Source organism: Meleagris gallopavo, chromosome 8, assembly GCF_905368555.1.
Source record: "Meleagris gallopavo chromosome 8, MGAL_WU_HG_1.1, whole genome shotgun sequence".
Classification (NCBI taxonomy): Eukaryota; Metazoa; Chordata; class Aves; order Galliformes; family Phasianidae; genus Meleagris; species Meleagris gallopavo.
Window position 1 is genome coordinate 9,984,605 of NC_139411.1, and position 15,396 is coordinate 10,000,000.

The 15,396-nt window shown below is 37.6% G+C and overlaps 1 protein-coding gene across 3 annotated transcripts in view; it reads left to right on the forward strand.

Annotated features, from left to right (window-relative positions):
* The first annotated feature begins 1,070 nt into the window (after window positions 1-1,070).
* MYPN (myopalladin) overlaps window positions 1,071-15,396 on the forward strand; it is a 71,064-nt gene continuing 56,738 nt past the window's right edge. The window contains exons 1-2 of one of the 3 annotated variants that reach the window (XM_085229106.1): window positions 1,178-1,196; window positions 14,236-14,361. The gene's annotated coding sequence lies outside the window, so the exon portion shown is untranslated. Of the gene's footprint in view, window positions 1,197-13,843; window positions 14,362-15,396 lie in introns of those variants that run through there. The other 2 variants (XM_010714270.4, XM_010714268.4) reach the window with 2 other exon arrangements.

A 15,396-nucleotide genomic window follows, 5' to 3' on the forward strand; every position in this document is an offset into this window, starting at 1 on the left:
GAATGTGCCTATGCTCTGCTGCTTTACAGCTGAGCACATGGTAGCTCTCTGCCTGCCCACCCTGCACATTGTAATGATTCTTGCTAGCTCATATGTAAATGTGCTTATCACTAAGACCAATTATTTGGTAACTGATGGCAAAATGGTGAAAAAAAATGAATTTTCTGACACATTTGTGAATGTTAAGTCACTACATAGATGCTAAATCCAAAAGATTGCAAGCTCTTTGTCTAACCTGAGGCATGTAATTAAGGGAGCTGTTAATGAGAAGCAGAGGAGTCACACCTCCAAGTAGATAAGAACAAAAGACTACATTACCCTTCATGCCTCCAGGCCACAAAATATAGCTAAAATAACGCTACTCATAGGATGACAGATGTACAGAAAATGGAAAAGCAGTGAAGGACAACCATGGATGCTGGACAGGAAGACCACACCAAAGGGAACCTGACCTTTGCATGAGGTATGCAGTTCTTGTGCTCACAAACTTCTGAGCAGATCCAATATCCCCAAGCCCACACAAAGAACAGCTGGGACTCAGAGCAACTACCCAGTTTCCTTGGCAGTGTGGCAAAAGCCACAGAAGTGCCAGGTCATCTGCAGGCTGGGGCTAAAGATGCTGAATATTTTCAAGTATCCCACACAGAGGGGGTTAGGAGTGCAGTCCCTCCTGCATGCGACACATTCTCCTCCTATTGCTGAGCTATTTTGCACTATTACATTACATTTTCTAGTGTATAACAACAATAGAACAGCAGGCTAGGAGCTGAATGAACACCAGGAAATTTCCATGTTGTCTTTTGTTTGTTTTTATGTTTGTTTGTTTAAGTTGGATGCTGACACACCAATTCCCATGTCATTAAACTGAGCTTTTGGTCAGGCTGGAATACTGAACTTTGATTTTTAAGGTGAACTCCTCCAGAAATACAAGATAATATTTGAGCCAGTTCAGCCCTGCAGACACCAATTTGAGGACACACTGAACCTCAGCTTACAAAATAGCAGCTCCAAGTGGTAGCTGATTCTGACATGACACTGTGTCTTTGCATGGCAGGATGATGAAGCACCCTAAAATTAGCCGTCTTACTATTTGGTAAAGAGCAAGCAGAAAGGTAGCAGGCTGCACTGAGGAGAACAAAGAGGCACAGGAGAGGACCAGAACTGACTCATGCACAGACAGGTCCCACCACTTCATGGTGAGCATTCTTGGCTTCTTTGCAAATTTCCATCTTGGACTGTTTAGTGTAATTCCTTGTCCTAAGCACAGGGTGACCTTACTGTGAAAGAAGAAAAGTGATTGTGCAAATGGTGGGGGGATCTATTCTCTCAGTGGGCTTGGGAAACAGTAGGGATGAAAATTAGTGGTGAAAACAACAGCGATGATCTATTTTCCTTTGCGGGGGAAGGGCAGGGGGGCAGAACTGGCATGTAATTCACAGAATTAAGCTTCTTGTTCATGGAATAGAACTGAGAATAGAAGGAAAAAATAGTACTGTATGGGATCCAGAAATATCATGATAAAGCCCCCCCTCTCTGCTGAGCCAGACCGATAGTTTCCAGACATTCAGCTCTCTTTCCACCCCATTTCTTGGGCTTTGCAGAGTAAGCTTTGAGAGAAATAAATTATAAGGCAGTGGGAGGATGGGCATGGATGTGTTTGGGTATGAGAGTAAGGGAAGATGGGCATGGATGTGTTTGGGTATGAGAGTAAAGGAAAAGGTTCCAGAACAACATGAAATTTGCAGATGAGGGGCAAAAAGAAACTGTAAGGAAACATTTGAATACCAGAGGGCACAATAGGCAAAATAACTAATGGATGTTAGGGCTGATTGCAGGGAGAGAAGAAAGACAGCGTGATTCCCTGGGAAGCAGAGGACTCAGCCACCAGTTCTGTGCAATAGTCTGCGTGGCTCTGAGACTACATGAGTGTCAGGACCTGCTTTTTTCTCTATTTCTATGGTAGGACACTGTGGAAGACTAGACAGGAATGAAATAATTGACTGTGAGACATAAAATGTGACCAGAAATACTTCTGCTGGTAGATCTCTCTCACAAATATGGGACTGTTTTCTGATAGATATATTTCTGTTTGGTAAAGATAGTTAGATAGTACTGTTTGCAGCTTTCATAATTTAATTCGGGATGAGACTAATGATTTCACAGGTATTACTGAAACCCAGAGGGACACGATACTTTAAGATCTATTTTGGTGTAGATAGCAAACGATATTTGGTACAGCATGGACTGTGCTATTGGTATCAACTTCAGTATAGGAGATCTCTGTTCAAAAATGGATTAAATATTTATCGTGGATTAAGACTCTTGGATAGGTGGAAAATTAAATTTTTCTTGTATAGGTTATTAAGGGCCTCCAGAGAAATTATATGTGAGCAGTCAGAGACTGGAGCGCTTGGAAGAACATAACTCTGAATTTCCTACAATATAAGTCTCAATATTAGCATTGGAAATAGAAGAACTCCAAAAATGTTAATATGATTTTGGGGAGAGAAGCACAGTAAGCTGCACAAGATCAGCAATCAAATCCTTCTAACTATGTGAAAAAATGCTGCTTCCCAGTGCACAATTCGCATGCAGAAAAATTTAATGGCTGCTCATGTTCCTAGAGATTTTGCATCCCAATAATTAACAAGCTACCATTTAGAAAAGGAAAATTGCCAGAGACAATTTCTATTTAACAACACTGGAGTTGTGCAAGATGCTGACAATTTTGCTGTTGATTTTTTAATGAGCGATTTAGAGACTTATCTCCAGAAAATCGTGGGATAATGTGTTTAGAAGACTGTTCCTTTGTTTATTTGGTCTGCCAGCACAGGAAAAATGGCTTCAGTTTAAAACTTCAAGCTTGTAAGAGGAGGCCAAAGCAACTATATATCATTTTCAAGCAGAAATAGTAGAGCAGTCACCTGTGCCAAACCTCCATTGCATTTAGCTGGCATTTTTTTCTTGGATAAGGAGGGTGGTATCAGTGACTCATCACCCTTGTCTGATTGACGAAGGCTTTCTTGTCATTAATGTCAGCAAGCCACTAGGGCACCACTAATTACGATCATTGATCCCAAAGAGAAAGGATTAGTTGAGGGGTACTGGATAGTCCCCACTTAACACAGACATATTTACTTATTTCCATAAAAGAATGATACACAGCTATTTCTGTATCTTCTAGGCAGGGCTCTGGAACAGCAAAATGACCCTTAAAATCACATAGATATCAATCTGAGAGTACTCCTAGGGCTTGGATCTCTGGAGATTCAAGAGAGATTGTTCCTGAGACTCCCTTAGGAAAAAGCACAGCAGTTCCACACCATCCAACTGAGACACAGCAGTTTCTGTACGCCCCATGACCCAGTGGAGACATCCACCACCATACAGAACTGCCAGCGTGAAACTCCAATTTCATCACAAAACACTTCCACAACATTTTTTATCTTGTAAATTTGTGAAGTTTTTAGCTTCTAGACTTGTAAATATTTTAGTTTGCAAACATGTACAAAATATTGTGATCAGTGTGACAAAACTTTTGCAAATACAAGCAATTCAGCACAAAGAATACTGCATGTTGATAAGCTTGCAGCAATTTCAGCCGGGTAAACATTCTTCAACAAACAATATAAATTTACAAATTAAATTCTTCTTTTTCTTTTTTCCTTAATTAACTTAATGCTTTTTTGGCCTGGTAGATAAGTGGTTGTTTTGTAATAAATGGTATACAGATACCACTTTTCCTAAGAAATAAATGACATATGATCTTTATATTTTTCCTGGACTCTTATTCAAGCTTGAGCCTCTAAATAGCTCCTCGCCATTATAAATCTGGTTGGGTTATCTTCTCAGTTTATAATAACCATAAGCATTAAAATAGTTTGTTTATAACTCTAATAATCCCTACTGGCATCCCTGCAGAATTATAATAGACATGAACCTAGAAGCATTTTATTTATGAGCACTACAACTAATCATAATTTCCAGTGAGTTATAACAGCAAAAACCTATTGTTCAAGATTGCAGTATCTGCTCATTTTCAGGGCAAACTGATGGTTTAGTTTGGAATATTTAATAGGAATAAATAAAATTCTGAAAGCAAATGTAAAATTCTTTTACATTTGTTCCTGTGTGCCATTAGTATGACAGCTGATTTTAGCTGGATACAGAACTCACTATTTGCCCCAGTAACAATAAAACAGATACTGTTTTTACATTACATTTCCCAATATTTTCTAACACCACAAGCCGTTTGACAAAATTTTACATTTACATATTTTAAACTGAAGTTTCAAGTATGAGAAATATACATGTTTATATTCCTTCTGTGCAAAGAAGTCAAAAAACTTGAATGTACTTCTCACAAATTCTGTCCATGACAATATGGTACCAGCAGATCCTTTAGCTTTTCAATAAATGTGTAAGAAAATTGGAAGGATATGTTTTAAACTATTTTATTACAACGTAGGCTTTGTCTTCATATCCTGCCTTTGAATTTGCAAACTAGTAAATATTTCTTCACAAAATCTATGTTTTCCTGATTTAACATTAAGCACATACTTAAGAGAACTTTGTCTAAAACTTTGTTCAAACATCAAGTTTCCACAGTCCCACACCATTAATTAAGCATACCATAAAATATTTTTTTGTGCTTTAAAAGGCTTTTACTAATTAGATTAAATGAAAAGCACTCACCATAATATTTGCATTTTCTTTCTCAGTGTCAGTTTGGAGTTTTCCAATATTCTATCTTTTCTAAAACAAAAGGAAGTAAGACATTTCTTAAGAAAGCATATTCAAATCCATGATAGACAGAGAGAAAATTCCTTTTTATAACCTGTGTGATAGCACATGGCATTACTATGGTACCAGTTGGCCAAAACTAGGCTTGTAATACACATGGTTTATCAGACTAACACAGGTGATATGTCCTTTGACTCCTTCTACTGAATAAATTGATATTTTGACTGTTCAGAGACTAGACAGTTCTAGAGACTAGCACAAGAAATAGGAAAGGTATTTTTTTCTCTCTTGCTCTTTTTCTCATGCTTTGTATTGCTCTTAAGACAGTGTCTTATGAAAAGATCACAGTTGGCACAGGAAACAATTTTCACAGCCAGTCAGTATGGACAGAATGGTCAGCACCTCATGCTGTTGTTTTACTTTAGTAATTTTCTGGATCACAATCCTTACTTTGGTAAGTGAACTTACATTACCTGAGTATCACTCGTTCTTTACCTAGACAGAGTGATTCAGATACTGCTGGTGTTCAATATGCTGATACTATCAAATGACTTGAATTCTCACATCTACCCATTCTGAAAGTTCATTTGTGATTTGCCAAAAAAAAAAAAAAAAGTTTTTAAAATTAATTCTGTCAGTAATACTGAATCCTAAGAAAAAAAATTTTGAAGTTTCACTAGCATCTGTAGATGTAATTTTTGCAATGCATCTTCATATAAATGTTCACAGATTATCTTATAATGGCAGTGAGTTTAAAATTACAATGAAGAAAGCAACATTTAAAGTGGGAAGATGACTCAGTGGCCTGGGGAAAAGGAGTTCCAGACAGATGAGGCAGCATAAGGGGCAAGAGTGCCAGAGTAACTGGGAGGGGCAGGTAAATTGATCTCAAGTGAGTATAATAAGGTGACACTTCAGAGTGCTGGTAAAATATTAACTATTTCTGCTAGCAGTCACCCAATGAGATTCAGAACTTGAGAATTCTAACCTAGATATGTTTTCATTAAAAAATGAAGCTGCTTTAATAGGAAGATGGAAAATTTAGATGCCTTAAAACTTCTACAGAAGTTGTTTCTTTCCCTTGTCCATACAGTCAGACAGCGGGGCAGCGTCACTGCTTTTGAATGCTATACAAAGGAATCAAGTAATAGCATTCATCCCACTAGCTACAGCAAGGCAATACCATGCCCCTAACCCCACTCACCACTACTGCCATACTTTTTTGCTGCCACCGTGTGTCTAGATCATAGCTTCCATGTGAAGTGTGGATATGGTATCTCCCCCCAGCTGTAGGATTTTAGACAGGACTATTTGACAATTCATTCTGTCACATCATTCTAATCCAACATACAAAGTCTTTCCATTGAGTTTGTATCAGTAATATTTTAGCAAACTCTCGTAAATAAATAAATAAATAAAAGTTTTCCTGCTATCTGATTTATGCTTACCAAGCTCTCTGATTTAGTTAGTTCCTCTAGCCACATCACTGGTCAGTCATGGTGCTGTCCTCCAAATTGATCAACTCTGGCCTACCTACCTGCCATAAACTGCCATAAGCATTGCTGATAAACCATTGAAACTTTCATCTGTGTATGCTTGGGAAGCAAGGCATGTCTGGAAATTATTTTTTAAGATGTAGACCATCTCGAGTGCCCTCTCCTTATTCTCTTTTGGCAATGAGCCTTTAGCTAGGGTACCAAGTTACTGAATGTTTTATCCTGTTAAGCATTTGCCTAGAGCTGATTTTCTCTACAAGTCTGTTGTCTGTAACAGGTGCCAAAACCAGACATTAATTCTGGTTTGAGTTCCTCTAATATTCTGAAGGTCTTGATCTGCACTACCATTAGGCTGAACTGCCTCTGCTTCCTACCTGTCCTTTCTGTAGATAATGTGCTTTAGGCCTCAGGGCCTCTAACATAAAACAAAGAAATACATCAGAAAGCCATTCTATCTAGTTAGAAAAAAAGACATGGAAGATACTTGTATTTTATATAAATTGTATATGAATTACAGGTGCAGACAGAAGGCAAAAGACTGAGTGTTTGTTTCTTATTACCATGCAACTCACACTAATAGGCTTCCATAAATAATGGCAACACTTACTTGGCTCTTTTTTGTTAGAAGCATTTGTAGTTTCTTAGTGAAGCCTCTCAGTTCTTTAAGGATTTTGGAATTTATTTGTCAGAGGCCTGGATGAAATTCTGTGCTACGCCATTGAAGTGATAAGAATAAAGACTGCACTGTAAACTGTTGTTAGACAAATGCATTATTGGCAATGTGGTTACAAATACACCTCAGTAGACTGACTCTTAATCCAGTTTTAAAAATACAGTCCATAATGCATTGTGGTGCTAATCTTAACCCAAAGTCAAAAGGCATTCATGTGTTTGACCCTTCACCAGACACATTACACAGTTAACAAAGGCAGACACTGCAGATGTCATGTCTGCTTAATTTCAACCATAGAAATAGCTGCAATGGAAATTATTTAAAATTATTCACAGTACAAAAGGAGAAAAAGCTCAAATACTCAAAATATGAAGTTTACAATACATCCTTCACTTTAGTTAACCATCCCATGTTTCTTTTTCCTTCAGACTCAGATAACAAAATATCTCCATTATTTTTATCAGTTCTAGTGACAGTCGGTTCAGTTGGTATTTAACATGGCTATAAACAACCTTATTCGGATTTTTGGATATTTATGTTCTGGATGAAGGTAAAGAAGCTAATGAAAATGGATAGATCTCTAGCTGCTAGTGTCTAAACGTGTTTTATCTGAGGATCAGATTAGATGAGCTGCAAAAAGGGGAGACAAAAGTTTGAAAAGAACAGCAAAAGTGAAAGCAGTGTTTGGCTTAGTGCCTTCTCTTACATATAATCTGAAGAAGACAAGTCCAGACCATTGTTGTGTCAGCTACACAAGATCTGGCAAATCTGTACCTGCACCAGATTTGAGCTAGGAGAGAGTCACAGAAGGAATGCAAATCTTGCAAAGCACATCAGTGCCCCAAGTTAGCTGAAGACACCAGACAGCTATTGTCAGATACCTTTCTCTGGTTTGTTTTGGACTAGACATACCTTGCAATCAGGACAGTGAATCCTTAAAGTGTCAGAATAGATCCTGTAGTCTCTGAAGATGCTGGGAGTATCACAACACCTATAAATCTCACACCTTTCAGTCAAGCTGGTTTTTTTTGGCATCTATGTCAAATCAAGCTTCCTCATGTTTTGCTTGCCCAAAGAAAGTCATGAATTGAACAGCATACCCCCTTGATATTTTTTTTCAGCAATTAAATTAAGTTTTTGGATTTAAAATTTTAATCCACCACTTCTGATCTGTTTTTCTAATGATTACTAGGCATAGTCTCCCCTAAGTCACTGGATTTTGTAGATAAGAGTCCTCATCAGTATTATTTCCTTTTTTTTTTTCTGTTTTTTTTTCATTTGTTTTTTATTTTTCCTCTGTTTTTTGAAAGCAGTCTCATATAACAGGTTTTATCAAACTTTTGATTCTTTGGGTGACTGGCAGCCTCTATGTATCAGTACTTGCTGTGTGCTCTACAGATCATTTTCTCTGGTAGCGATGATCCTGGTCCAGAATGAAGTTCGATGTGAGCCAAAACCTGCATCAGATCATGGTAACTTCAAGGAGAGCCTATTCAGCTACACGAGCACTTCCAGATGAAGCTTGTGCACTTTATATTTGAATCACAAACAATCCACATTAAAATTTGAATGCTTTCAAATTAAAGAACACAAGTGCTTGTAGAATGTTGTTGAGGTATTCTGACTTAAAAATAGAAATTCCCTCACAAAAGGAAGAATGTAGGAGAGCTCAGTAAAATATTAACTACACAGGAAATAGTAAAATGTGAACCGTTTATCTCAATTTTTTTGTGTTATATATTATAAAAGATAGCACTGTACAAAGAACAGCAGCGCACAAGAAAGAAAAAATTATTTGAACTATAGACTTGGAGTCCTTTTGTTTTTGAGGCAGAGAATCCAAGTTAAAGAGACATTTTTAAAATTTGTGTACAAGTACTTTTTTTTTTTAATGAAAAAGGTATGTTACAAATCCCAGTTTACAATCATCATCCATAATGTAAATTATTTCTTGCTGGGAATTATCTCTATTATTTTCTTTATTGTTCTGGAGATTCTCTCTATTATTTTCTGGAAATACTGATAACATCTTTCAGCTGTACCATTCCTACTGTATCAAAGCAAAATATTTTTTATTTATGGACTCATTTTGAAGGGAGAGAGATGAGGGAATGTTTCAGTGTTAATTTGAGCCTTCTGCAGAGAGGAACTACCATTTCTTTCATCATTCTGATGTCTCCGCTTCTAAAATTAGAATCTGATTTGGAATCACACAATACCTGGCAGGTTTATGCTAAGATATGCACTGCATAATGATGTGAATAGGAAATATCCAACTGATATTGTTTGAGACAAGGCTGGCAAATCACTTATGAGTTTTCTTCCTTTAGGTACCCTTAGGTACTTTTTCAGTAGCTGTGGTTGATTTTTAAGCAAAACTATACCAATTCACAATAATAATAATGTATTACCAGGCAAACATAAAAACATACAAAGCACATAGCACAAGAAAAGATACTGCCCTTTCATATGTCAATTCCTCATCCTTTCTGTGCTTAACAAGCATCTTATATCCATTATCATATACACCAAATGGTGTAGTAGCACACTTCATGCACAAACACTCAATACTGTTTGTTTTTTAACTTCTAAAACATATCCACAACATTCCCTTGATTATTTTTATACCAAAAAAGATGCATTTTTAAACCTCTGTGAAAACAGGATTCTTGAAATTAATTCGATGTTGTCTCATTAGTGGCTAGTTGGGAAAAGTAGATTGTTTCTGGTTTACTGTAAAGGAATTGTGAGAAATACTATCAAACTGCCATGAGCTCACATGCTAGAGATGAAGGCATTTATAAAAATTTAGGTAGATTATCAGATAGTCTTTATAGGAATAAAAACAGAAATAGGTAAAGCATTTAATTTGTAAGACAGCTGTATAAGCACTGTCTTCCTGCTCTGTATAATTGAACGTCACAGGTTCATGGGCAATTGTCTGCACAGTCTGTTGCTGTATCAAATATTGAGTGTTTACCATGCTTCACTTAGAAAAATACACAATAAAACTTGTGAGTTAAATGTGGTTTTTTGGTCTTCTCTCAAAGCATTTTGTTATGTATGAAAATAGAAAACAAAACTATAATATCATAGTTTCTTTTGAATGTCTTTTCTTTTGTAGACTGAGCTTTAATAAAGTGCATTTGAAACCCAAATTCTATCTACAGGCAGTATTGGATTATGTTCCTCTAAATCAACAGCAAATTGATGTTGTTTTGTATACCACCTTTATCAGCTTAGTGGCAGGAATCAGAGTGTTAAAATGCATACTTCTGTGGACTCATGAGAGCATGGTGAGAAGTTTTTATGGCATACATGATACCACCTTTTCTTCATAACAATTCGATAGATGTGAACCTTTGTCAGCCTCAGAGAGACTGTGGGCCATGACTTTGCTGACAATCCAAACACTGATTTGTCATTTCTACCATTTGTGTATCAGCTCCTGGTTTCCACACATAACTGGAGGATTTTTATCTGTACAGCTCCCAGTTATACAGAAAATGCAGCCCTTCACAATAATATGTAGTCTCATTCTCAAGTGTCCTTTTAGAGCAAAGAAATTGCCCACTGTTGCTCATAGTACAGAAGTCTACTTGCTCTTCACAATGCAGAAGCAGCACCAAGCCACCATCTTCTTCTTTTGTGGTTAGTTTTTTGCCAGTGTGAATGTGTAGGCTATATCAGCTATCTCTGGATCTGCCTCAGCACTCTTGCCTGTCCCTTGCAGAGGGAGACGTGGCAACAACAATCTGCACTTGCCCATTGGCCAACACTCTGAGTACAAAATCACAACCTGTGACATACCTCTATCTTTAACCATAATGCAGATTCCTTTTGATCCTTAGTGGTTTAAGAATTAAGCCAAGAGATTATAAAAGATAAAAATTATTTATCCTGTAGACACTGGTCACACTTTCTAAAGCCCCAGAATAACTATACTGAGCGCTGATATGTTCCTCTGAAATATTAACAGAACAAAGGTGAGAGGATATTAGAATGAGCTGTCATTACCAGAGACACGGCCACATGTGGCAGTCACAGACTACTCTTGTAAGCAAAGACACCGGAGTATATCCAGGCCCTTGATGATGATAGGTATTTAACTTAAACACTGGACAGGCTGTGAGGACCAGCACAGTTCTGGGTATGCAGGGGAGCGGTAGGCAGAGGTTGCTCACAGTGATTGATCAGTTCCAGAAGGAAATGTAATTGTAGCACACTCCGTGACTCGTGGTTTTGAGATCTGTTTGTCACTTTGAAGTTTGTCCAGCAGTTTTTCATCGCTAGCTTCTGTGAGAAGTATCAAACTAATCAGGGATGTACAGTAACGTATGTCCGAAAGCTTACTGCCAACCTGCAGCTGTCAGCAGGTGGTACTTCCAGCACTAACCCCTAAAGACAAAATAAAGCTTTGTATATGTGTAACTGTGAAATTGAGGTAGCATGAAGCAGATAATTTCTTATTACAAACTAATTTGGCAAATATATACTATGTGCTAGGTAGATGATACTGTCTTATCTGTGGGTTTAATGGTGACCCTGGAATTATTGCAACGTTACGCCCCAAAGAAGTGTTTGTGTGCTTCTGTTACACTGGAACAACAAGCTAAGCCCTGCTGCTTTTCTGAGCTGTTTCAAAAAATGGTTACTGTTGGAAAGGACAATGACTTCTTCAGATGCTTTTCTTTTTTACTTTCCAAAGCTCTAATATTCTCTCATACCATGTTTCAGGGGGTACTTCCCAGTCACAGCCATATTTGCAGGCTTACTGTCAGACCAAACAATATGTGTGGTATTAAGGGATGTTTTCAGGTGGCTACCAAAAGACAGTGTAAGCTCTTTTTTTGGGGCAGTCCACATGAATATCTACCAATTGTCTTCAGCTGAATAATGTGTAACCCATCTTTTTTTTCAATGAATGGTTCAGCACATGCTATTAATAGGATTGTAGTAACTCCATCATAATATCTGGAAGATCAAGTATTTTCCAATAATGATAAATGCTGAGGGTTTACAATTACTGTCTGATAATCCTACTGTGGAATAACAGTCAGCCAGCTACATATCAAGTTCCACTTCAAGACTCACTCCTTGCGCTTGTAAAGATACTTTGGGTTTTGACAGACAATCTGGTGAGAAGTAGTGCTCACATATTTTATTCAAGAACACTAACCCAGTGGTAGAGAGACAGATGTTCCCTTCCTCCAAAAGACAGAACGACATAGAGCTGGAGGTCATGTTATCTTCAAGTGCCACAGTATGACTTTTAGTACTCGGTAGTCAAAGGCCGCAGCTGACTGTCCTCTAAAAGCAGTCTCTAAGGTACAGAAGAATTTTCATGGACTCTATGCTGTTATTTGCAAACCAAAATTTTCTTATGTTACTTTCTGAAGATGATGGCTCTGTAGTGACCTGCACATTTAGCATATGCCCTGATTTCTTCTGCTTCCTGGAAGTTTTACCCTTGTACCGCCTGGTGTTAAGATGGTCAGTCTGTTAGTCACTCAATTTTAAGGTTTCTCAGTGCTATACTTTCTGCATAACCCGTAGTTAATTTGTTGTACAGATTGTTAAATGCTTTTGAAATTCTAGCACCTTACATAAAATTCTCTCAAAGTGGAATATTTTTGTGGGTTTTTTTGTTTCGTTTTGTTTTGTTTTTTGATCAGATTGAGTAGCTACTTTGAATTGCTTAATTTTGTGTATCATACACAAACACCAGCTCACAGCTCCACAGGACTCCCTGCACATTTTGTAATAATTCTGTTTCGGCCCAGGTCCGTATGGATTTACTGTATGCCAAACTTGAGGTACAGACTTTGTAGGTTTCATGTACAGATACTTTAATGTTCAAGCCACAGTAATATGCAGTACTGTATCCATATGCAGTTCCTGTCTGCACTCTATGGATCACATCTACTGTTACAGACATTATAAAAGAATACGTTAGGTCTCTGATCCAGGTATAATATTACCTTAGACATCACTGAACCCATAAAATGTCTATCCTATCCCCAAAAGAAGATCTGACTTCAACTATGCAATTCTTCCATATCCCTGAAGAAACCACATCAGGGGATGATGTTCACAAGCTATTCTAACAATGGTATTTACAAAAAGAGAGAAACAAAAGATAACCACCTGCAGCGCACCAAGGAAAATTTTCAGAAGAGAAGTGCCTTCACCTCTGATTTTTCATATTGCTACACCTCATAAAACACCTCTCCAAAGAACCACGGGAGAATCCCTTTTCTGGCAGAAGAGCTCACTTGGTAACGCTCACTTGGGAGAATGAGAGAAGGTCAGACAGCCTGTTAATTACATCACTAGTTGTCAAAATGGCTATAATTCAACTCTTCATAATATATGCACATCATTTTATTAATATTTTAAAACTAGTGTTGTAATGAGAATTTTTAGTATTATTTCAACAATCAAGCAGCATTTTTTGTAAGCTGAACGATGTCAAATTTCAGATTCTGTTATTCCTGCTGCTGCTGTCTAAGATGATGAGTAAAAAAGAAAAACTGCTCTGCATTTCCCATGGGATGTGGCAGGTTTTAGTCACTCATGGTTTCAACTGGTAGCTCAGTTTTGTAAACTATATTCTTTGTACTGCTTAAAACATTTTGAAGTTCTTCCACATCTCTGTTTCATTTAAAGCCAAGTTTCATTTGTCTTTTTTAATTACTTTTCCCTCAGGAGTTTATTTCTGTGCACTCAATAACAAGTTTAGAAACAGTATTTTTAGGATTTGTAGTTACAGGCCACCCTCAAGGAATTCTGCATAGTTGTTCTACGTGTTTATTAAATTAAACACTTGAAGAAGTCAGAAATATTCTACTATTAAATCACATTTGCTGAGTTTGCATTTAGAGTTGCAGAACTTTTATATTGTTACTCACTAATGTGTTTCCCAGTGACAATAATCTTCAAGTTCTGATCAAATTGTAAAGACAACAGCAGTAATAAATAATCCTAAAAGGCTGAAGCATAAACCAGATGACAAGATGCCACAAAAGTGCCTCCCGGATGCATCTGCAAAACGTCCATAAGCATCTGTAGGGTCTGTTTCATGGGTGAGGAGAAGGCACTCGGTGCCCATAGGTGCTGTCGGAGCAGTGGATTCCCTGTGCTCAATATTCTCCTGTCCAATGAGGTGGAATGCTCTGCAGGCACATGGTTTACGCTGCTCAAAATAACTTGGGACCTGCGAACTGACAAATGCTATTGCTCCGGTGGTGACAGGTTGTCCAGCTTCTTACAGCCATCCTCATAACAACGAAGGTTAACTTCTTTCACTGTATGGACTCCTAGCTGTTTGTGTTCCTGAGGACTGGAAGTATTCCCTCGCTTCTTTACCTTTAATCTCACACTCGTGGATAACTGTCATCGCTACTAACTGCCAGCATTGGGCAGCAACACCTGGAGGAATTTTAAAAGGTAATGCTTCAACTTTAGATTGGTCTACATTTTGATTTTGCAGCACAGGTGCAGAGGGGTTTGATGAGCATGTATCTTTAAATGCTAATTATTGCTGATAAGACACATACAGGGAACAAATCATTTTTAAACTGACGGACTTAAATTACGCTGGGACGTGTGTATTACAGTGAAAGAGAAACAATGTTCTGCAGCATTATAAAGGGCTTGAATAGCATTGGTGGGGTTCTCAAAATCCCTTGGAGCCAGTCTGACTCCTCCAGAGTCAACGGAAGATAATAGTGACCTGAAAAGTTCATTGCCGGGACAGTATTCTTCTTTCAGCCTTTTTTCCTTCCACTCTCTGAAATATTTACAATCTGCTGTTCAGCCTTAAACTGACGTGGGTTTCCTTCTTAAACAAAATCAAACCTAATTTAGCATGACCCCCGTAGTTAAATACTTTCTATTTATTTATTTATTTATTTCTCTATTTATTTATTTATTTTGTCATGTAAAATGACCCCGCTGGCTATATTTAGTGCTGGGAGATCTGCTCTCTGGATTAATGTACACAACAGCTGCAGAAACAGTCCTGCTAGAAGGGCATAGCTCTCCCCCTTGAGCTCTGACTATCTCTCCTGCACTCTTTTTCTCTCTCAGAGAGTATTTGACTGTCAGTAGCAAATGTTTGGCTCAATATATTGCAACATTAAGCAGTAATCAGAAGCCCATCTTAAGTTTTACGAAATAATATGCCAACAATGGAGAAGACAACAGATTAGTTCCAGTTTACGCCAACAGAAAATTATACAAATCATGTTAAAGATACCGATTACTTTATCAACAGTTTTGTTTTGGTCATGAGGCTTACATTTGTGAAGACGCTCTAAGGGTCTAAGAGCGGAAACAAAATCAGCAAGTGTTAATGGAACAATTTCACAAACTTCAGCACTGCTCTTCTCCCACTCCTATATCCCCTGAAGGTTTCTAAGGTCAGAATATTTCCTTCTTAATTTTTCTGGGTTTCTTTGTAGGCCTTTTTTTTTTTTCAGA